Source organism: Mustela lutreola, chromosome 2 (assembly GCF_030435805.1).
Source record: "Mustela lutreola isolate mMusLut2 chromosome 2, mMusLut2.pri, whole genome shotgun sequence".
NCBI classification, from domain to species: domain Eukaryota; kingdom Metazoa; phylum Chordata; class Mammalia; order Carnivora; family Mustelidae; genus Mustela; species Mustela lutreola.
The window spans coordinates 212,520,493-212,544,009 of NC_081291.1; the positions used below are offsets into that span (position 1 = coordinate 212,520,493).

The 23,517-nt window shown below is 42.4% G+C and overlaps 1 long non-coding RNA gene across 2 annotated transcripts in view; it reads left to right on the forward strand.

Moving 5' to 3' along the window:
- LOC131825304 (uncharacterized) overlaps positions 1-23,103 on the forward strand; it is a 31,158-nt gene extending 8,055 nt beyond the window's left edge. Inside the window, exons 2-3 of one of the 2 annotated variants that reach the window (XR_009351193.1) lie at positions 4,805-4,925; positions 19,371-23,103. This is a non-coding gene — a long non-coding RNA (uncharacterized LOC131825304). The remainder of the gene's footprint in view (positions 1-4,804; positions 4,926-19,370) is intronic. The other variant, XR_009351192.1, reaches the window with a different exon arrangement.
- Positions 23,104-23,517: the final 414 nt, after the last annotated feature.

Consider the following 23,517-nt stretch of genomic DNA (forward strand, 5'->3'; position numbering starts at 1 on the left):
TGAGTTGAGAGCAGTTTCCTTCTTTCTCCATTTTCTGAGTTTGTGTAGAATCCGTATTATGTCTTCATTAAGATTTTGTTAGAATTCACCAGTGAACCCATCTGGGCCTAATGCTTTATTTTTGAGAAGGTTTTATATTCATAACTTAATTTTTTAAATTGATACAGGGCTCTTCAAATGTTCTTTCTACTTGTTGGGTCAGTTTTGATAATTAGTATCTTTTGAGAAATCTGTCTGCTTAAAGGTTGATAACTTACTGTCATACAGTTTTTTATGCTAGTCTCTTATTGCCCTTTTATTTTTTAATTAAAAAAATTTTTTTAAAGATTTTATTTATTTATTTGACAGAGAGGGAGAGAACAAGCAGGGGAAGGGACAGAGGGAGAGCAGGCTGATGGAGGGCTTGATCCCAGGGCTATAGGATCATGACCTGAGCCAAAGGCAGACACTTAACCGACTGAGCCACCCAGGCAACCCTCTTATTGTCCTTTTAATGTCTGTAGTGATGTCTCCTTTTTCATTCCTGATGTTGGTAATTTGTGTGTTCTTTTTAAAATTTTCTTATTCAGTGTAGTTAGAAGTTTGTTTTGTTGATCTTTTCAAAGAAACAACTTTTGATTTTATTTTTATTTATTTATTTTTAAGATTTTATTTAGTTATTTGACATACAGAGAGAGATCACAAGTAGGCAGAGAGATAGGTAGAGAGAGAGGGAGAAGTAGGCTCCCTGCTAAGCAGAGAGCCCAATGCAGGACTTGATCCCAGGACCCTGAGATCATAACCTGAACCGAAGGCAGAGGCTTAACCCACTGAGCCACCCAGGCTCCCCCAACTTTTGATTTTATTTTATTTTTTTTTTAATTTTAAAGATTTTATTTATTTATTTATTTGACAGACAGAGATCACAAGGAGGCAGAGAGGCAGGGAGAAAAGGGGAGGAAGCAGGCTCCCAGCTGAGCAGAGAGCCTGATGTGGAGCTCGATCCCAGGACCCCGGGATCATGACCTGAGCCGAAGGCAGAGGCTTTAACCCACTGAGCCACCCAGGCGCCCCCGACTTTTGATTTTATTGATTGATCCTACTTTGTGTATGCTTTCTGATTCATTTTCACTAGTACCTTATTTATTTTATTCCTTCTGCTTGCTTTGTATTTAATTTACTTTTCTAGTTTCTTAAGTTTGGAGGTCTAGATCACCAATTTGAGGTGTTTTTTTCTTTTGTAATTTAAGCATTTTACACCTTAAATTTCCCTCTCAAAACTTAATATGTTGTGCTTTTCATTTCCATTTACTTCAAAATATCTTGCAATTTCCTTTATGATTTCTTCTTTTATCCCACATTTTTTTAGAAATGTATTATTTAAAAAATAACTTTAAGTCTAAAAAGTATTTTAAATATCTTTAAAAAAATCTTTCTGTTATTCATTTATAATTTTATTCCACTGTAGCCAGAGATCAGACTTTGTGTGATTTCAATCCTTTTGACTTTTTTGAGACTTGTCTTATTCCTCAGCCTATGGTCTATCTGGATGATTGTTCCATGTACACTTAAAAATAATGTTTATTCTGCTGTTGTTGGATGGAGTGTTCTATCAATGTCAATTGGGTCCGGGTAGTTGATAGTATTGTTTAAGTATTTATCTCTTCATTTTCTGTTTACTTATTCTTGGTCACTGAGAGAGGAGATTTGGTATCTTTTCCTGTGATTATGGATTTGTCTATTTCTCTTTTCTTTTTCAAAAATGTATTTTATCTTTATTTATTTATTTATTTACTTATTTTGAGAGAGGGAGAGTACATGAGTAAGCACCAGTGCAGTGGGGGCAGGGGCAGAGGCAGAGGGAGAGAGAGAATCTTAAGCAGGCTCCATGGCCAAGGCAGAGCCTGACATGGGGCTCAATGTCAAGACCCTGAGATCATGACCTGAGCCTAAATCAAGGGTTGGTCACTCATCCAACTGAGCCACCCTGGTGCCCCTTCTATTTCTCTTTTCAGTTCTGTCAGTAGTTTCTTTCATGTGTTTTGGATCTTTGTTATTCAGTTAGTGCAAATTTAGGGTTATTATTTTCCCTTGATGAATTGACCTGTTTCCTTAGGAAAATTTCCTTTTTTGTCTGGTAATAGACCTTACCCTGAAATCTGTTTCATCTGATATTGATATAACCTCTCTGGTCTTAGGGTTTGTATTTGCATGACATATATTTTCCATCCTTTTACTTTTTTTTTTTTTTTTAAGGTTTTATTTATTATTTGACAGACAGAGATCACAAGTAGGCAGAGAGGCAAGCAGAGAGAAAGGGGGAAGCAGGCTCCCTGCTGAGCAGAGAGCCTGAGGGAAGAGGGGCTCAATCCCAGGACCCTGAGATCATGACCTGAGCAGAGGCCTAACCCTCTGAGCCCCCCAGGAGCCCCCCCATCTTTTTACTTTTAACCTGTGTCCTCTCCCATCCTTGTGCTTAATGTTTTATATTTTATTTCTACATATGTTACATAAACTCACAATATATTGTGGTTTATATTAGTATATTAGTATTATTATTATATATATTATATATATATATATTATATATTATATTAGTATTGTTTTGTTTCCCGTATGTTTTCCAGTTTTCTGTTTTTGTTTGTTTGTTTGTTTTATGGTGGAAGGGTAATCCTGGACCTTGTTACTACCTCATGATTAGAAGTTTAGAAGTTTCTAGAAGTTTTCAATTTTTATGGAGTGAAATTTGTTAATTTTTTCTTTTGTGGTTCTTTGTATTCTGCCTAAGAAACTTTTGCCTGCCTTGAAATCATGAAGATATCCTTCATGTTTCCTTTTGGAAGATTTATTTGAAGTTTTAGTGCTCATATTGAGTCTATGGTCCATTTTAAATTAATATGTAAGATAGGGTTCAAATTTCATTTTTTAAAAAAGTTCCTTTGTCCCCATTTACTGTAAAGCTTTCTTTCCTCTATTGAGTTGCATTGGCACCTTTGTCAAGAATTAAATGGCTGCATATGTAGGGTTGTATTTCTGAAATCATAATTCTATTCCTTTGATCAATACCACACTTGATTACTAATACTTATACTTAAAGTTTTGAAATCCAGAAGTGTACGTCCTCCAATTTTTTTATTCAAGTTTATCTTGACTATTCTAGTTCCTTTGCCTTTCCGTATATATTTTAGCTTACACTTGTCAATTTTGGAGAAAAAACAAAATCCGCTGGTATTTTAATGGACATATTTGATTCTCAATTAGTCTTCAGGCCCATGAATCTCAGGTGAGCCCACTGTGGAATCCAGCAATCATACTACCTTTCCTCATATAAAGAAAGTAATCTATTCCAGAGTTCTCCTTACTTTTTCTTCTTCTTCTTCTTCTTCTTCTTCTTTTTTTTTTTTTTTAAGATTTTTATTTGTTTATTTGACAGACAGAAATCACAAGTAGGCAGAGAGGCAGGCAGAGAGAGAGGGGGAAGCAGGCTCCCTGCTGAGCAGAGAGCCCAATGCGGGGCTCGATCCCAGGACCCTGGATCATGACTTGAGCCGAAGGTAGAGGCTTTAACCCACTGAACCACCCAGATGCCCCTCCTTACTTCTTATGGACCAGAACTGAGCTACATGTTCATCCCTAAACAAAGTAAAAGAAGAACGGAATTGTCTTTTTAAAACCAAACCAGGATTTGTTGGCTAAAATATGGGTGCCTTTCCTTCAGTCCAACAGATATTTGCCCACATGTGAGCAAATAAATTGTCAGCAAGGCAGCCTCAAGGGAGAGGAAGGAAGCAAAAGTATGGCTCTTGAGTGGGCAAGACTGACTCCCATGCAATAGATTGACATCCTATGTGTGTGAATATGCGTTTATGATTGTATAAGCATGCAGAAAATGTGGACAGGTGGATACCCAGGGGTTGGCACATGCGACATCACAGTGGGGAAGGGGTAGCCTTAAAGCAGGTGAAAGTAGGCGGGGAGACAAGCAAAAATAGGGGAAAAAAATAACTCGTGGGGCCCCTGGGTGGCTCAGTGGGTTAGAGCCTCTGCCTTCGGCTCAGGTCATGATCCCAGGGTCCTGGGATTGAGCCCCGAGTCAGACTCTCTGCTCTGTGGTGAGCCTGCTTCCTCCTCTCTCTCTGCCTGCCTCTCTGCCTACTTGTGATCTCTGTCAAATAAATAAAATCTTAAAAAAAAAATCTTAAAATACATAGATCACATGTATGCATTTATTTAAAATTCTGTACATATGTGACTACATTTATCATTTGGGAGATTAGAAAAAGGGACACCGGGGTGACTCAGTCGGTTAAGCATCTGCCCAGAACAGGACCCCAAGAGCTGGTTCTCTAAAGGTTCGTTATTTGCCGAGAGGTCTTGAGTTTCCCTGGAACCATCGGGTCTTTTATTTGGGTTCTCCTCTCGGCATCTGCCGTGGGCTCTGCTGCAACCCAGTGTGCGGGGGACACTCAGCCCTTACTGGATCCCCCAAATCACAAGTGTTAAACAGCTGAGTGTTGCTTGTCCTGCAGCCGGGAACAGCCCCGGGCTTTCTCGTTCTCAAAGTTCAGAGTCAGTTGGGTCCCTCTTGGGGTCGGTGGTGCATGTAAATTGATTATGCAGCTCTGGAATCCTGTAGAAGCGCACAAACATTGCGTCTGATTCCTCGTGACAGGACATGCAAGGGACAGCAGCCTCCCACTCATTTTGGAGACAGAGAGCCCTACGTGCCCTGGGTTGTCGGAAACACTCTCCCATTTCTGCCCCAAATCCACTGCAACTTGGTGAGACTTACCTTCCAGCCTTTGAGATGAACTTTCTTACCCAGGCCGCCCGCATGTCTGCTCCCTCAGCTCCTGGAGTCTCTCAGCTTGAGATCCCGTGAGATGACCGACCCAGGGCCCGTGGACCAAATTCAGGCAGAGCACTGGACAGGGAGCAAGACTCAGGTAAGACCGTAGAGGTGTAACTGTTGGCTTTGCCAGGTAAAGCAAACAGAAAAACAAATAAACAACTTGCTTTTGGTGTTCTTAGTGTTGGGCAGAGAAAACATGCCTTTGGCAAACCCACAGGTGCCTACCATGTCCCAGGGGCTTTGTATATTTGCTTTCGTCCACTGAAGGCACCTGGAACAGCAGATGTAACTGGTTAAGTTTATGATGATCCATTGTCATTCTCCAAGACCCGTCTGGTTTTCTTCACCGGCCGAACTAGAGAGTTGAATGGGAATGTGGTAGCAGTCATCACCTCTGGATGTCTCAGTCTTTTAAAGTTTGAAATTCTACGAGATCTGTGCTGTCAGTTGTGATGTGCTGTTTAACGTAAGGAGAGCACCATGCGCTTACATCAGGCCATTCCTACCTAACGGCTCTTACTTCATTGGGTAGAGAGCTGATGTGGGGATTTGCTCTTCCTTCTGTGTGTCCCTTCTATTTACACTTTCATGAACTGAGGATATAAACACAGATCTGGAGGCTCCTTGAGCCTTTTGAAGGTAAACTTAAGTCAAAAATCATTTTACTACCTTTTTCCCTGTAAATTTCCTCTCTGACTGGAGTACAACAGTGGCCTTCTGGGTCCGCGGGAATTAGCATTAGTCATAGACCAGTTTCCATGAATCCTCCAAAGATCTAGGTATTTCCTTTTCGGTGGCACACATCTGTCCTGATTAATGACGGTATCTGTTTTGGAGGAAGATCAGGATGAAGATTTACAATACATATTTGTGATCTTTTTGCTGTATTCTTCAGCAAGAGTTTCTGGTATTTCCTTCATTCAAGAGGTTCTGCGTCTGTGAATTTATTCAAGCCCAGGATTTGAGAATCTCTGTTGTAGTACTCAGATCATACCTCTCTTCCTCAGACCTGAGTGAGCTCCTTATGATTTTGGTCCTAGAGATTCTGTGGTCAATTAGCCATGGTGGAAGATCCCTGCAAGACAGACCATTCTGATTCTACTTGGGCCACTTTTTCCCGATTTTCTAAGGGTGGCTTTGGGTGAAGGGGGGCATTAAGCTCGTCAAGCCTGGGTCACTTGCCCACATCCTAGCTGCAAAAGCACCTGGGGAGTCATAGATCTGTTTTTCAGTTTCAGTTGTGGGAAGTAGAGTCTGCTTTCCACCAGGATTTATAATCTGGGGAAATAAATCCAGATTTTTATCCCAAACATAAGAAGAAGGTTCAGAGCTTGCTCAACCAAGGACAATGACAAATGTTTTCCCTAATCTATTTCACCCCTCTATTATTTAACAACAATGAGGCTTAGAAGATTAATCCCGGCTCTAGATGTACCCCATGCTTTATCCAAGCCAAGTTTAATAATGTAACCTTTCTTGATTTGTTCAGAAACTCAGACCTGAGCCACATAGGACATTCCTCTGACCTCAAAGGCTGGTTTGTATATTGGCATCAGACACATTTTGATCTAATCAGATGCACAATGATGGGTTCTGGGGGATTTTGAGGGAAAAGTTTCTCATGCTCCAGAGAACTAGAAAAGATAGTAGTATCTTCTTAATGGGATGCCTGCAACCATATTGATACCCGCCTGAATAGGAAGCTGCCATTGGGTGGTAAGCAGAACCAAGATTGTCCAAGAACAGTTGAACTGAATCTGCTGGATGAAACCAGTCCTGAAGCCCATACTACTCCTGGTCTTGGGGTTTTGAAAGCCAATCCATTTCCTAATTGTTTAAGCCAGTTGAGTTGGGTTTTCTGTTCTCAGTGATTGAAAATACCCAAATTGATCCAGTATAGAATCTTCTACGTTTATGACTCCTCATGGCCTGGTCCAGAATTGATATTCTTTTATAATAATCACTATTGCCCTGCAAGGTGAGGGTGGCTGAAATCTGGACTAAGAGGGCATTATAACAAATGTGAATATTGATATGAAAGGAAGTAAATATTGACTGAAGGAAGATTGAGATGTATAGTTTTTATAATGAAAGAGATATGCTTTAGTTACCCAAAATTTATAGAGTATTGACAATTCAGTTCCAAGTAATATAAATAAATGAGGCACCCTTAAGCATTTAAAAGACACTATGAAAGTAAAATAAGAAACCTATTTCTGCTTTGCCATACTTTCTCTCCCACTGAGCTACCTTATTATTATGAGTCATTGGAAAGAGTCCAGGGAACTGATTTGTAATATGACCTTAAGCAGGTGAATTTGGTCCTTTAAATCCTAGATTTCTAGTCTGCAAAAACAATTGCTAGTATCAAATTAATTCATATAGGTGAAAAGTTGTGATAGAGCCCAGGGCAGTGAAAAGGCAGGTTTTATGGTTGTCTGGATCGTGGAGGGCTGATAGGTCCCATTGTTCATCTGTGAATGTTAGTTCTAGTGTACGTACTTCATTTCCTATTTTGCTTGCTGATTTGTATATTTGAAAAAGGTAGCAAGCCTATTGGTGTGTGTCTTTATACCCTGGTGCTTCCTAGTTGATACCTCTCTATATTTTTGCTAGATAATGGAAGATTGATAATAACTAACATTTTGTGGAGGTAAACAGAAGGTAGGAAGCACTTTTTTTTTTTTTTTAAGATTTTTTATTTGTTTCACACAGAGAGAGAGATCACAAGTAGGCAGAGAGGCAGGCAGAGAGAGAGAGGGGGAAGCAGGCTCCCTGCTGAGCAGAGAGCCCAATGCGGGGCTCCATCCCAGGACCCTAGGATCATGACCTGAGCCGAAGGCAGAGGCCTTAACTCACTGGGCCACCCAGGTGCCACTAGGAAGCACTTTCAAGTGCCTAATCGCATTTGAGCAGTGCAGGAACTCTGTACAGTCGGGAGGGAGGGCAGTGTTCTGATCAAAACTTTCTGAGGAGAAAACTGGTACTCGGAAAAGTGTGCAGACCAGTTTGGGCAGTTTCTGGGGAAAGGAGAATTTTAATCCTGTCTTCTGATAACATTTCTATGATGTTTAGCTATGTGACCTTAGGCAAGGGACTCAGCCTCTTCCTGCCTTAGTTTCCCGATCTGGGAAAGGCCCACTGCAGGTTTTTATAAATAAAGTTTTATTGGAACACAACCAGTTCAGTTCATTTGCATATCACCAGTGGCAGCTTTCAAGTTACAGTGAGAGTTGGGTAGCTCAGTAGGGACAGTATAGTTCAGAAGGCCTAAAATAGTTATTATCTGACCCTTTACATAAAATATTTGCTGACCACTGTTTTAGATGCAAACTTTTTAGAGACACACTTAAAGTCTTTGAGAGAGGAAATCTCACATATTCTAAGTTCAAAAAAAGTAAGTTCAAAAAGGAAAAGTATTTCCTTTTTGTTCCTTTTGGATTACGAATATTAATGATTCCCACAAAACTTCACCCACCTTTCCTATATCCCAGATAAGGGGCAATTACTATTATTATTATCCTTATCACCAATCTGTTATTATTATATCAAGTACAGATTGTCATTGCCCGCTCATGCCCACCAAGAAGCTTGTGGAGTCAGCTCTTCTATATTTGGGGAGGCCCATTCCCCTCCTTAAACATGTCTTAGGATCAGAGACTCTCCCTTGAGATCAAAGGAGTGATTCATCTCTCCCTGAGATCAGATCAAAGCCCGAGTGGGGGCCCAGGTCTCCCCACCCCTCATCTCACTCCTACTTCCTGCAGCAGAACAGCCCCCAAGTTTGATGCCAGGCTACACCAGTCAGCTTTCTGCTCTCTCGTGATTGCAGCCATCCCCTTCATCTTGGGTGTTGGTCTTCTAAGTCTGTGCTTAGAAGAGCTTCAAGAAGAATTGGGATGGATCAGGTCAAATCCCTTCGGGTTTTTCCCCTGGGAAAATAGTTCGGGGCATGTGACACGTGTCTCTTACATAAACAGACCCACTCCAAGTGCCTGGCATGTGGCTTTATCATTGTGTATTTTTAATGTTCCAGTGTTTCATGATTTAAAATGACCTATCAGATCAGATGATGATCTGCGGGGAAAATCATCCCACCCTGGTCCTTTGAGTCGAGTTGCTTTTCACAGATCATTTTCAGCAATTTGTCTTTAAAGCTTCTTGAAATTATCTTAGTACTCTACAGAACCTGCCACTCTGAGAATCTGTCTCCCCTAGACATAATTCCTGTCATTCTGTAATGCAATGACATCGCTTCGTAAATCTTTAATGTATGTTACTATCCAGATTGACACATTTTGTACTTCTTATCTGTGACATTTTCATTGACTTCTTTTGCAAAGTGACATTATTGCCGTCCTAGCCTGGGTAAGATTTAATACCGGATCTTTCTTCCAACCATCTATCAGAATTATTCATAACTCCTTCTTTTTCCCCTTCCCCCCATGCAAACTCTAAATTCAAAGATTTTTCTTTTTAACTTATTTCCTTGGGTATTTTTCTCTGATCACTACTTCGGTAAAGAAATAGTAGTACTTAAAGAACGGTAGCTGTCCCAATCCCTGTCTGCATTCTGATTTATTGAGATAGTTTATGGGCTTTTATACCAAACTTCTAGGGAAGTGTCCAGATATACTGCTAATGATAAAGGCCATTGTTTTGTTTTATTATTTTTCTAATAAACATTATTTATAATGTCCCTATTAGAAGCATTATAAATTGTTTCCAAGGTGCCTCTATTTAAAGTTTAAGATTTATGGAACTTTAAAACTTTAAAGCCCATGTGTAAAAAAGACTATAGTGTATTTTTCTTTTTTTAAGATTTTAATTATTTATTTGACAGAGAGAGAAAGAGCACAAGCAGGGGGAGTGGCAGGTAGAGAGAGAGAGGGAGAAACAGGCTCCCTGCTGAGCAGAGAGCCTAACTTGGGGCTTGATCCCAGGACCCTGGGATCATGACCTGAGCTGAAGGCAGCCACTTAAGGGACTGAACCACATCACCAAGATGCTCCTATAACGTATTTTTCATATCTTGAGGGTGCTGATCTTCAATTTTCACAACAAATTGTTAAACTTGAAATACTAATTTATTTCCTAATCTAAAGGCAGTGGAGACCCAGCTCTGAATAGCACAAAGTCCCTACCCTCATAGAGTTCATAATTTCACGTGAGGGTCTGACAAGTTTAAAAAAAATTAGCAAAAGGGGAAGGACTAAAGAAGCTACTGTTCTGGATGAGTTCTATAGGTTTTGCTGGAGCATATGTGGTGGCATCATCAGGGAGGGCTTCTTGAAGAGGTAAACCAGGTCCTAAAGGAAGCAGAGGATGTAGTTGGGTTGGGACAGGTATCCTAGGATAAAGGAACAGGTTGTGCAAAGTAAAGTAACTCTGTTTGGATTATCTCCAGCAGGTCCACATAAACACAGACCAACTAATTCTGCAGTCCTATGTGCTTCAGGAAAAGCTGGACCAAACCAAAGTGCTAACACACTTTCTCTGGGGTAGGTAGAAAGGTCTAGAACAGGATGAAGGGCCAAGAAAGGGAACAAGGACCTCTGACATAAAAAAGCAAGTGTAGTGGCAGATAAAAGAAGTTTAGAGCAATAAATTATAATTATGTAGGTAATTCTTTAGAATAACCCTTCTTTATGGTCCCTATCTTGATTCTTAACTTGGCAATCATATATTTTTTTTCTGATTCTCTTACAGTTCTATCAAGAAGGACTCTTAGGGTATAGGTCTACAGACTGAAGGAAAAAGACCAAGGAGAACATTTCTTCCTTTCTTTTTTTGGGTTAAGTCTAATTTTAGGAAGCAGCGAAATAGATACTTAATAAAAATGGATATTTCTAAGCAGATCACGTGGGTGCATGCGTGTGTGTGTGTGTGTGTGTGTGAGAAACTTTTTTTCTCCTGGTCTCATGCAATGTCGAAAAAATTGAGTGTGCAAATGGAGGCTTTTTTCTTTCAGTGGTATTGTTTTTATATCTAAAACTCACCTGTGAAAAGTTGGTTTCTACTCTCACTCCCAGAACCAGGGACTGGCTTAAAGACACTGTAATGTAGTGATCTAAGCAAAGACTCTGAAGCCAGGCTTCCTGGGTTCAAATCCTGACACTACCACCTATTAAACCTATAAATTGAGGGACATTTGTCGTCTGTAAAATAAGGGTAATAGTAATAGTGCCAACCTCATGAGAGGTTTTCTTTTTTTAAGATTTATTTACTTGATATATGTAGAGAGAGTGCACAGGCACTCACGTGCACAAGTGGGGAAGGGGCAGAGGGAGAGGGACAAGTAGACTTCCCACTGAGCAAGGAACCCCACACGGGGCTCGAACCCAGGACCCTGGGATCATGATTTGAGCCAAGGGCAGACACTTAACCAACTGAGCCACCCAGGAGCTTCCTTGTGAGAGCTGTTATGAGGATCTACGAGGGGACATAGAGGTTCAGAAGAGTACCTGGAACATCATGGGCACAAACCTGAGTGTCGGCCAGCCCCGTCTATCAGGTGGCATCCAGGGCATCAGATGCCATCCAGGTGGCATCCGGATGCCCCGAGAAGTGCGTCTTCAGTGCTCTCTCTCTTCCTTCTGTCTTCCTCACTGTGCAGTGTCTCCCCCCCACCCCCATCCTCACCCCAGTCAGCTCCCGGGGCTCTGACTTTGCTTGCTCAGAGGGATGGTGATCTGGTCAGGGTCAGTCACTGGTAGCAATTAAATATACAGTTGGCCCTACAACTTGGGGGTTAGAGGTGCTGACCCCCACACAAATCCATGCATAGCTTTTGACTCCCTCCAAACTTAACTACTCATGGCGCATTGTTGGCCAGAAGCCTGACTGAGGACATAAACAGGGGAGTAACATGTAGTTTGTATTATATGAATTATATACTGCATCCTTCCAATAAAGCAAGCTGGAGGAAATCCTAAGAAAGTACACTTAAAGTACTATATTATATTTATAAAAAAAAAATATCTGTGTATAAGTGGACCCATGCAGTTCAAACCCATGTCGTTCAAGGGTCAACTGTATTGTTTTTACAGTCTGATTCCTTATTCCTAATTGAATTTGATTAAGAATAAGAAAACCTGGGATCTGTTCCCCATCATGGCTTTCTAGCTGTGTGTCTTTAGGAAAATCTGAAAATTCTATGACCCTCGGGGTTCTCATTCTCAGAGTTGAGATGACAATACTTGACCTGATCTCACCTCGTCATTGTGAGGCCACAATAGGGCTCATGGAACTCTTCTGTAAACTGTAAAGGGCAAACGAGACTGCTTCTGTTAATGCAAAGAAAAGAAAAAAGATTAATAGTATTAGTTTTTCCCGCCCTTCATGTAACATCTAGTAACTGGGGTACAGTGTTGAATGGGAGTCTCATCTTATCTCTGACTTTCATGTTGAATTTCAGCAAATTGTCTTTAAAGCATCTGTTAATACAATCATACTGTCTTTCTACTTTCTTAACACTGAAACATCTATTCCTAGAATGACCATTTTGTGTTATCCCTTTAATACACTTCTGGATATGGAATTTTGCATCTTTGTTTTTAAGTAAATGTACACGTATGTGTTTGGATAGAGAGATAGAAAGAGACAAAAGCATGTACCAGGGTTCTGTATTATATTGAAACCATAAAATGATTTAGGCTTTATGTTTTTTCCTAGGCTCTGAGATAGTTTATATAGAATTAGCTTTTCACTAAAGGTCTGGTAGAATCTGCCTTCTGAAAAGCCCTCTGGACCTGATGCTTATTTATTTATTTATTTATTTATTTATATTTAAGTAGGCTCCACACCCAGTGTGGAGCCCAACATGGGGCTTGCACTCCCAACCCTCAGATCAAGACCTGAGCTGAGATCAAGAGTCAGATGCTTAACTGACTCAGTCACCCAGGCCCCCCTCTTATGGTTAAGGTACTATTCAAGTTTCCTACTTTTGCTTGAATGAATCTATAAAGATTCATTAAATATTCTCCTAGGGAATTAGTCACTTCATCTACTGATTTTCAAAAGGCTTGCCATAAAGGTTCTTACAATTTTTATAATCTTGTAATTTACATTCTTACAATTTTTGACTTAAGATTTTGTCCTTTTTCTTTCTTTTGACAGATATGACAAAGATTTGTCTTTGACCAATCCATTCAAAGAACCAGTTTAACTCATCATCAACCCTAACCCTAACCCTAACCATCATTAACCCTAACCCTAACCCTAACCCTAACCCTTTTTGTGTTCTATTTTTATTAATTTCTACTTTTAGCTTCCTTGATTTCTCCCTTTATTTTCTCTCTCCCCCTTCCCATCTCTGTGCTCAGCTTCTTGAGTTGAAAGCTTGGTTGACTCATATATTTTTAACCCTTCTGGTTTTCCACCCTAAGCATTTAAGGTTATCTACTTTTCTGAATGCTGACTCAGGATAGTCCATGGGCTTTGATATGTATGCAGTGCTCCTAATACGGTTCTTTTTTTTTTTTTTTTTAAGATTTTATTTATTTATTTGATAGACAGATCACAAGTAGGCAGAGAGGCAGAGAGAGAGAGAGGAGGAAGCAGGCTCCCTGCTCAGCAGAGAGCCCGATGCAGGGCTCGATCCCAGGATCCTGGGATTATGACCTGAGCTGAAGGCAGAGGCTTTAACCCACTGAGCCACCCAGGTACCCCTCCTAATGTGGTTCTAAACAGCTTGTCATTTCTGGTTTTGGTTTCTTTCAAGCCTATGACTCATGAGTCATGTAAAATACCCAAGAGAATAGATTTTTGTTGGTTACCCTCTTGTTCTTATTTTGCAGTGTTATTCCATTATACCTCATGAGTATGTACTGTTAGAGCTTTCCTTCTGTGAGTGCCTTTGTGACCTAATACACCAGGAGAATGTCTCATGAGAGTTGGAAACTGTATAATCTGTGTTGGATGCAAAGTTATTTCTCTCCATATATCTATTAGGTCATAATTGTCCATTTTATTAGCCAGGACTTCTGGAGCCTTATTCCTTTCTGTGATATTTCTGTGATCAGCCAATTTCTGAGAGCTTGTTTAAAGTCACTACTTATGACTTACTTCCCTTAGCATTATACTTTCTAGCTCTGTCCATGTTGTTGCAAATGGCAAGATTTCATTCTTTTTTATGGTTGAATAATATTTTATATATATAATCTCACCTCTTATATAATCAACATTATATATATATATATATATCCACATTATATATAACATTATTATTACATATAGTATAGATACAATATAACATTATTATATATAATCAACATCATATATATATATATATTTCACATTTTCTTTATCTCTATATATAAACAGCATGTTATTATATCTATCTATCTATCTCACCTCTCCCATATCCCTTCATCGATGGGTGGGCGCTTGGGCTGCTTCCCTAGTTTGGCTATGGTAAATAATGTTGTTACAAGCATAGAGGTTCATATATCCTTTTTGTTTGTTTGGTTGGTTTTTTTTTAAAGATTTTATTTATTTATTTGACAGACAGAGATCACAAGTAGGCAGAGAGGCAGGCAGAGAGAGAGGAGGAAGCAGCCTCCTTGCCAAGCAGGGAACCCAGTGCGGGGCTTGATCCCAGGACCCTGAGATCGTGACCCAAGCCGAAGACAGAGGCTTTAACCCACTGAGCCACCCCTGTGCCCCGTGAGGTTCATATGTCCTTTTGAATTAATGTTTTCATATTCTTTGGGTAAATACCCAGTACTGTGATTACTGGATCGTAGGGTAGTTCTATTTTTAACTTTTTGAGGCATCTCCATGCTGTTTTCTTAAGATTTAAAAAATTTTATTTGTTTTTGTTGTTGTTGTTTCAAGTTTTTATTTAAATTCCAATTCCAATTAGTTGAAGTGTATGTAATAGTAGTTTCACTCCATACTGTTTTCCACTGTGGCTATGAGATAAGTCTGTTGGAGAAAGACAAATACCATATGATTTCACTCACATGTGGAGTTTGAGAAACAAAACAAATGAGCAAAGGAAAAATAAACAGAGATTCCAGCCAAGAAATAGACTCTTCACTCTAGAGAACAAACTGGTGGTCACTAGAGGGGCGGTGGGGGCGGGGGTGGGTGAAACAGGTGGCAGGGATCAAGGAGTGCACTTGTCCTGATGAGCACTGGGTGATGTGTGGAATTGCTGAATCACTCTATTGTACACCTGGAATTAATATAACACTGTATGTTAACTATATTGGAATTAAAATAAAAACTTAATTTAAAAAATTGTCACCATTGTGAGAACTCCTCGGTGTCGGCTTACATTTCTATCAAGGTTTGCTTTATGCATTTTGAGGCAAAGACTTTTGGTACATAAAGGTTTGTGACATATTTGGTAGGTCGTACTTTTGTAATTATGATATATTCCTTTTAGCCCTCTTCATTTCGAATTTTACTTGCTGTGAAATGAATAGTGTCAATATGCATTTGGCATACTTTTCTCCATCTCTTTCCGTGTCTTTGTATCTAACTTCCCTGAGTTGTTTTCATTAAGTGTTATGATTACTGGTATGGTCAGCCTCCTTTCTGGCTGCAGCAGAAGTGAGTATTCGACCACCAAAAATTCATGATCCTTGCTCCATAGTGCAGATGGTGGCTGCCCAGTCAAGGACGTTGTCCAGGTACAGTCATGTGATTAGTTCTGAGCAGTGGAATGTGAGTAGCAGTGATGGGAATCACCCAGGACTATCATTTTCTCTGCTTCGATTGGATGCTCACTTAGTGGGAGATGATTTTGCAGGTAAGTGGAAGTAACAGAGAGGAGGAAGGTGCTTCCTTTTGTTGATTAATTCTGAGCCCTCCAAGAGCCAGGGCGGACCAGGGGTATCTGAGTTATTGCTATAGTCTGAATAGTCATGTCTCCTAAAATTCATATGTTGAAGTCGTAATCCTCGAGGTGGTGGTATTAGAAGATGGGGCTTGGGGGCATGATTAGATCATAGAAATTACTGCCTTTATAAAAGAGGCCCCAGAGAGCTGCCTTGCCCCTTCTGCCACATGAGGACCCAGCAAGAAGATGGCTGCCTGTCAACCAGGAAACGGGTTCTCACCAGACACTGAATCCGCCAGCACCTTGATCTTGGACCTCCCAGCCTCTCCAAGTATAAGAAATAAGTTTCTACTGTTTATGAGACACTCAAAAAATTGTATTTTGCAGCTTAATCAGACTAAGGCAGCCATGTTGGTGATGCAAATGACCTGCTTGACATTTGTCATAGATAACCTAAGTTTGTCATGTATGATTTAAGTTATAACTTCAGCTTCCCAAGGCCCAGAGCTATCTGCAACCTAGTTTGCCATGGTCTCCCTAAAACTCAGCTTTGGTAAACACTTCATTAATACGTATTGTATGAAGAAATGAAGTTCTGGCCATCTTCCCCTGAGCATTTGCTTTCTGGTGACCCCCACAACGGATTCTTTTGACAAGTGAATCTCTGCTTAAACAAAGCTGGGCCGACATCTTTCTCAACAAGAAACCAGGCCGATGAATGTGGGAGGGACACCACAGGAAAAGAGTCTCCCATCTGTGTCTTCCAGTGCTGTGTTGGGCAATGGGTATCTGGGAAGTCTGCAAAATGAGATCCTTCCTTCCTTCCTTCCTTCCCCTGTACCTTGTCAAAGGAATTCAGCAGCCTAAGGTCGAAGGCTCTTTTGCTTGATTTGGGGAAGTCATTTAATTGTGCTAAGCCTCAGTCCCCTCGTTTGTAGAATGAGGATATGACAATACTGACTTCCAGCTGCTGTCAGGGTCGTCGCAAAGAGCAAATGAGAGAATGACGCGGACGTCAGCGTTTTGCAAACTACCGAACTAACTCTACGACGATCGGTGATCTTATGGAAACTTGGAGAGGCTTGCATCAGACTTCAGCCTTGCTCAGTTTGAGGACATGACTTCTCACAGGCAACCTCTCCATTATTCAGAGTAGAATTAATGCTCTCGGTCCCATGAGAGGCTATCTTCTTCCTGTATTTCCTTCTATTTTCGGCATTCAACTTTCTCCTCGGCATTGTTTGTAGGTGGGCAAATCTTAACCGGGTTTCTGTTCCTCAAATCAGTTACTTAATTTGCACTAGGGGGAAGGGTGGCCCAAGCGGATTTTATTACCACCCAGCCTTTCATAAATCTTTACAGAGAGAAGCTTTGGTTGGTTGTCACGAGCCCGGGATGGAGCTGAGCCCCCACTTGGCAGCCTTGTGACCTTGGTGAGTTTCTCACCTCCCTGCATCTCAAGCTCCCCATCTATGAAGCGTTGGGTGAGGCTCTTTCCCTAAGGGCCAGAAGCCTTGCTGGAAGGCTTCAGAGTGGCAAAAAGTCCCGAGCAGAGGTAAACACCTGCTGTAAATGCCTGTACCTCGGCAACGGGGCCCATGGCGAAATCTTTATTTAGTTGTGTTTGGATAATTTTCTCTTCTCTTTTTGCTTGAGTGCTTCCTACTCCAAATATTTGTTTTTTAATAGCTACCCCCCCTTTTGCTCTACTGATGCAGGTGAGATGCAAATGTACCTTTTGTGACTTCCTTGCTGTGGCCTGCCTGGGCCCCAGATTGGCAGATATGAGGCAGAACCGTTGTCTGAGCTGGAGCGGGCAGGGTTTGGGGGCAGGAAGTGTGAGTCAACACACGAGGAAACCAGGGCAAACAGCTGGAATGGAAAGCAGGGGTAGAGAATCTGAAGCTGGCAGGAGTTTCCTTCAGAGATCTCTGGCTCTGGGACTCCAGGGTGAGGAGAGCTGGCCTGAGTGTGGTCATGCTAGTGGTACATTAAAAAAAAGATGGGGGGCATCTGGGTGGCTCAGTCAGTTAAGCGGCTACCTCCGGCTCAGGTCATGATCCCAGGGTCCTAGGATCAAGTCCCACGTTGGGCTCCTTGCTCAGCAGGGAGCCTGCTTCTCCCTCTGTTTGCCACTCTCCCTGCTTGTGCTCTCTCCCCCCTCTCTGACAAATAAAGAAAATAAAATATAAAAAAAAAATCGGTGTTATTCCACTGCTTAAAACTATTCAGTGGATTACCATCTCACTTACAAACAAAAGAATCTGAAAATTCCTGTCCTTTAGCTGACAAAGGCTCTATGGCCCAAGCTTGGCTATTTCTTTTTATTTTCTACCACTTTTCCTGCTCCCTGTGGGCCACAACACTAATTTCTTAGCATCCCTTACCACGGTCCTGCCTCAGGACCTTTGCACTTGCTGTTCCCTTTGCCTGAAACGTTCTCCTCCTTTATCCAAGCAGCGATGTCACCTTCTCAGAGGCCTTCCCTGACCACCCACACTGAAGGAGCCTGCCTCACACTCCAAGCTTTCTTTATCCCCCTTGTTCAGATTATTTTTCTTGGTAACCCTTACCACCACGTGACCTTATCTCACAAAAGGGGCTGCTTGATGTCCATCACCTCCGCTAGCATATGAGCATCTCTAGGACTAGGGGTGTTGCGAAGTTCTCCATAGTGTCCCCAGCATGTAGTTCAGCACCTGACATAATTGTAGAAGGAATGAGTGCATGAGGGAATGAATGAATGAGTGGAGAGATGGATGGGTGAAGGCTTAGTAGAATTGTATGGTTTGGGACCTGCTGGTTCTTCAGACTTTCCTTCCGTCATCTTGGTTTTTGGCTTCTTGATTCCACACCTGTCTAAGTTCTACTCTCCTTCTCTTCTTCTTCCTTCTCCTCCTCCCCTTCCTCCCCCTCCTCCTCCTCCTCCTCCTTTTTTTGCTTAACCACAGTTTCAGTGAGAAATGTCTCTGCCCTATTCCTGGTTCCATGGCCTCTGGCTGGTCAGGCAGAGGCCTTGAGGAGACCTCAAGGAGGTCTCCTCAATAGAGCAGAGAAATGGAGGCTCAGGACCCAGGGGCAGAGTTCCTTCCAGAAGATGCTGTAGCTAAAGGCCGGCCGCACCCCTGCAGAAGAGCACCCATCACGTGCGGGTGTTACCGGGGCCTTGCTGGTGTGGTCCTAAGTATCAGGGCAGGACATCAACTGATTGGACTCCTCAACAAGCCCGCTGCCCCGGGACTGGGTCAAGGCTTCGCACACAGTGGGCCAGGCACCTAGGACCGGTGGAGAGGACTTGGTGCCAGAGCTGGGAGGCCTCGGGCTGGATCCTGGCCCTCGCTTTTTACTACAGAGCTTACAAAGGTGTGACCCTCGTGGATCAGCTGCCATAGGCTCTTGTCTTCAGATAAAACAGTCTAAGCAACCAATGACTGTGATTTGTTTCCATTTGTTTCTCAAACACCTGAAAATCCATAATCATCTGTCAGGAAATTTAAAAGTTGCACGGAGCACTAGGTGTGGTGCATAAACAATGAATCTTGGAACACTGAAAAAATAAAATAAAATAAAAAGTTGCATTCTCCACAGGGGGGGAAAGTATTTTTTTCCACTCTACATTATATTTCTGAGAGCTGGCCACCCCCCTCCCTAAGCTAATTAATACTGTCTTTCCGTGGCTGTAGGGAATTTTATCCTACGGATATAACACGTTCTATTGATCTATTCCTTTACTGATGTTTTGCTGTTTAGATTGGCTTTTGGATAGACCAACCCCTGCTGCAGCAGACCTCATGGTCCAGCCGTCCTCGTGCCTGTGGGAGAGAAGGTCCTGTAATCGCATCCCTCGGGATTCGTGTTTGCTCCGCAGTTCGCAAATGAGAGGCTCGCTGCTGCTCCAAACATGCCAGTGAGGCTGCGTGAGAACAGCTACTTGCACCAGCCGTCTGTGTTTGGGCTCCCAGTGATGAAGATGAAGCCACGGCCTTTGTGCAAGGCGGGTGGTGCCGTGGGGAGTGGGAGCCGGGGAAGATGGCCAGGCTTGAATGGAGACATGTGACCTCTCGGGAAACTGGCTTGCCTCCCCCGGGGTTTTCCTGTTTAGTTCTGCAGAAGGCAAAGGAAACCCATGGTTTGGGAAAAGTCCTGTTGATATAAAACCAACCAGTTTATTTTTATTTATTTTTTAAGAGATCTTATTTAGGGGCACCTGGGTGGCTCAGTGGTTTAAGGCTGCTGCCTTCAGCTCAGGTCATGATCTCAGGGTCCTGGGATCGAGCCCCGCATCAGGCTCTCTGCTCAGCAGGGAGTCTGCTTCCCTTCTCTCTCTGCCTGCCTCTCTGCCTACTTGTGATCTCTGTCTGTCAAATAAATAAATACAAATATTTAAAAAAAGAAAAAGGATATGTCCATTAAAAAAAAAAAAGATCTTATTTATTTATTTGACACAGAGAGACTGAGCAAGCACAGGCAGGGGGAGCCAGAAAGAGAGAGGGAGACACAGAAGCCCCGCTGAGCAGGGAGCCCATCCTCAGGGGTTGTTGTCTGGGCTCGACCCTGGGATCATGACCTGAGCCAAAGGCAGATGCTTAACAGACAGAGCCACCCAGACATCCCAAAACCAAGCAGTTTAAAATTTAGTTGAGATTCAGACTAGCTGGGAAGCACCATTAATCGTGTTCAACCTGCTTCCACCTAATGTGTGCATAACCTGTTCTTACTTAACAGCACCATTCAACATTTATATCTGGTTTTATAGGTGCCAAGAGCCCTTTACCATTAATTATGCCACATAGTAATTCTGCTGTCTAGATAGTGATGCCCGATTTATGCTCGAGGAGGGTGAGGTTCGAAGATGCAAAGGACCTTGCCTGGGGCCAGAGTCTTTTTTTTTTTTTTTTTTTTTAAGATTTTATTTATTTATTTGACAGAGAGAGATCAGAAGTAGGCAGAGAGGCAGAGAGAGAGAGAGAGAGAGAGAGGAGGAAGCAGGCTCCCTGCTGAGCAGAGAGCCCGATACGGGGCTCGATCTCAGGACCCTGAGATCATGACCTGAGCTGAAGGCAGCGGCTTAACCCACTGAGCCACCCAGGTGCCCCGGGGCCAGAGTCTTTTAGCAGAGCTGGGGACATACGTTAGAATTTTAGTTTTTAACTATGTATTTGATTTTTCTGGAGATTTTATTTATTTATTTGACACAGAGAGAGAGATCACAAGTAGGTAGAGAGGCAGGCAGAGAGAGAGAAGGGGAAGCAATCTCCCTGCTGAGCAGAGAGCCCGACGCGGGGCTTGATCCCAGGACCCTGGGATCATGACCTGAGCTAAAGGCAGAGGCTTTAACCCACTGAGCCACCCAGGTGCCCCTGTATTTGATTTTCTGTAAGCCATGCAGACTTCTAGGTCCATTCTAAGGTTCATGAACATATTGGTGGATACCAACTCATACATAAGAGAGACCGTAGGGGTTCTGCCCCGAAAGAAACCTATTCCTTGCTAGGTCCACAGGTCTGTGCAGGGATGCACCTGTTGATGTCTTCTGCACCTTTTTTTTTTTTTTTTTAAGTAAGCTCTATGCCCAGTGTGGAGCCCAATGCAGCGCTTGAACTCACGACCCCGAGATCAAGACCAGGGCTGAGATCAAGAGTCAGACACAACCAACTGAGCCACCCAGGTGCCCCGATGTCCTCTGCTCTCTTACCCATTTTAGTTGTCTTGGGGTTTCTCTGTCACTGGCGAACAGATCTTCCTTATCATAGCTTTTGCTAGGTCAGTACTTATCGCTCCAAAGTTTCCAGGGTAAGTGATGTGAAGAAGGGAATTTGGATATGTAAATTGGGGGCCAGTGAATTTGATCATTTCAGAAAACAATTTGGTAGGTCCTCGAAAAGCTGGAGGTATACTGCCATCTACTATCTCTTGCATGGGTGTGACAGGTGACATGCCCTTGGCAGCATTTTTGTTAGAGCTGGGAAAAAAAAAAAAAAAATAAGGAATCACTCTAAATGTTCACTAACCAGAGAATGGATAGAAAAGTATGGAAAGTGGTCAGGGAATATGGCGCTAAAGATCCGTGAAAATGAATGAACTAGAGCCAAGGCCTCACCATGAGTGAATCTCTGGAACATAAAGTCGAATAAGAAACGTTAGACGCAGAAAAAGCAGCACAGTCTGATTGCATCTAGATAATGTTCAGAAAGCAGCAGACCACCTGGCGTATGTAGAGGAACACACAAATGTGAGCCCACTAGGAAGTAAATCCTAGAAACACAAGTGCCCGAATCAGCCTGGTGCTTCCCTCTGGGGAGATGGGAAGGAGACCGGTGGGGGAGGGGACTACGAGGGTTTGTAGTGCATTGGTGATGGTCAGTTCCTTTAGCTGGGTCATTGGTCCTTAAGGGGCATCGACTACATACATACACATGCCTACATATATCCTTTGTTTTGAATGAAATATTTTGTCATAGAAAAATATAGAATCTACCTCTTTTTTTTTTTTTTAAGATTTTATTTATTTATTTGACAGAGAGAAATCCCAAGTAGATGGAGAGACAGGCAGAGAGAGAGAGAGGGAAGCAGGCTCCCTGCTGAGCAGAGAGCCCGATGCAGGACTTGATCCCAAGACCCTGAGATCACGACCCGAGCCAAAGGCAGCGTCTTAACCCACTGAGCCACCCAGGGGCCCCTAGAATCTACCTCTTTAAAAAAAGATTTATTTATTTAATTGAGAGAGAGAAAGAGAGTGAGCATGAGCAGGAGGGACAGAAGGTGATGGAGAGAAGTAGATTCTGCTAAGTGCAGGAGCCTGATGTGGGGGCTCGATCCCATGACTCTGAGATCAGGGCCTGAGCTGAAATCAAGAGTCAGATGCTTAACCAACTGAGCCACCCAGGCACCCCTATGACCAATGCAGGGTTAGGGGTACCGGTCCCCTGCACAGTTGAAAATCCAGTATAAGGTTTTTTTTGGGGGGAGGGGTAAACATTTATGTGAGAGAAATTTCATGAGTGTGGAGGGGGGCAGGCAGAGGGAGAGACTCTCGGGCAGACTTCTTGTATAGTGTGGAGCCCAGAGTGGGGTTTGGCTCTCGGTTGGATCTTACAACCCTGAGATCATGCATGACCTGAGCAGAAACTAAGAGTCAGACGTCCAACTATGAGGCCACCCAGGTACTCCCATCCAGTATAACTTTTGACTCCCCTAAGGTGTAACAACTAATAGCCTAATGTTGACCAAAAGATCCATGGATAGCAAAAACAGTTGACTAACACATATTTTGTGCAGTCTCTGGTTATATACTGTTTTCCTCCAATAAAGTAAGCCAGAGGGAAGAGATGGTCATTCAGAAAATCCTAAGGAAGAGAACACTTTCATAGTACTATTTTGTTATTTATCGAAAAAAAATCTGTGTATAAGTGGACCTGTGCAGTTCATACCTGTGTTGTTCGAAGGTCAGCTGTACAAAAAAATAAACTTTTATGGGACTTCATCTGTCACGTAGCACTTACGCTGCTCCGTTCGACTTAAAGACCCTTCACCGTCTGGCCTCCAGCTCTGTAATGTTCGTGGACAATAACATCACTTTGTGCCAGGAACTGCCCTAAGTGCTTTATATTTATTGTATTACTAGACCCCATCCTAACAACAGCTTATCTATCTGTCACGTGTGAGCAAAAGGCCCTGTTCAAGTTCATGTGGCCTGTAGGTGGGAGAGGTGGTCCTTGAACCTAGATGGTCTGATGTAAGCGTCTAAACATTACTCATTTCCTGCCTAGCTTTCCCCTGACCTCCCGCGGTGCCATTCATCTCACTATTTCATGCACATTCCCAGCTTTCCCGCACTCGCCTTCCCATAGCTGGGACTCTGATTCCAATGGTCTTTCCCAAGTACATACCATGCAAC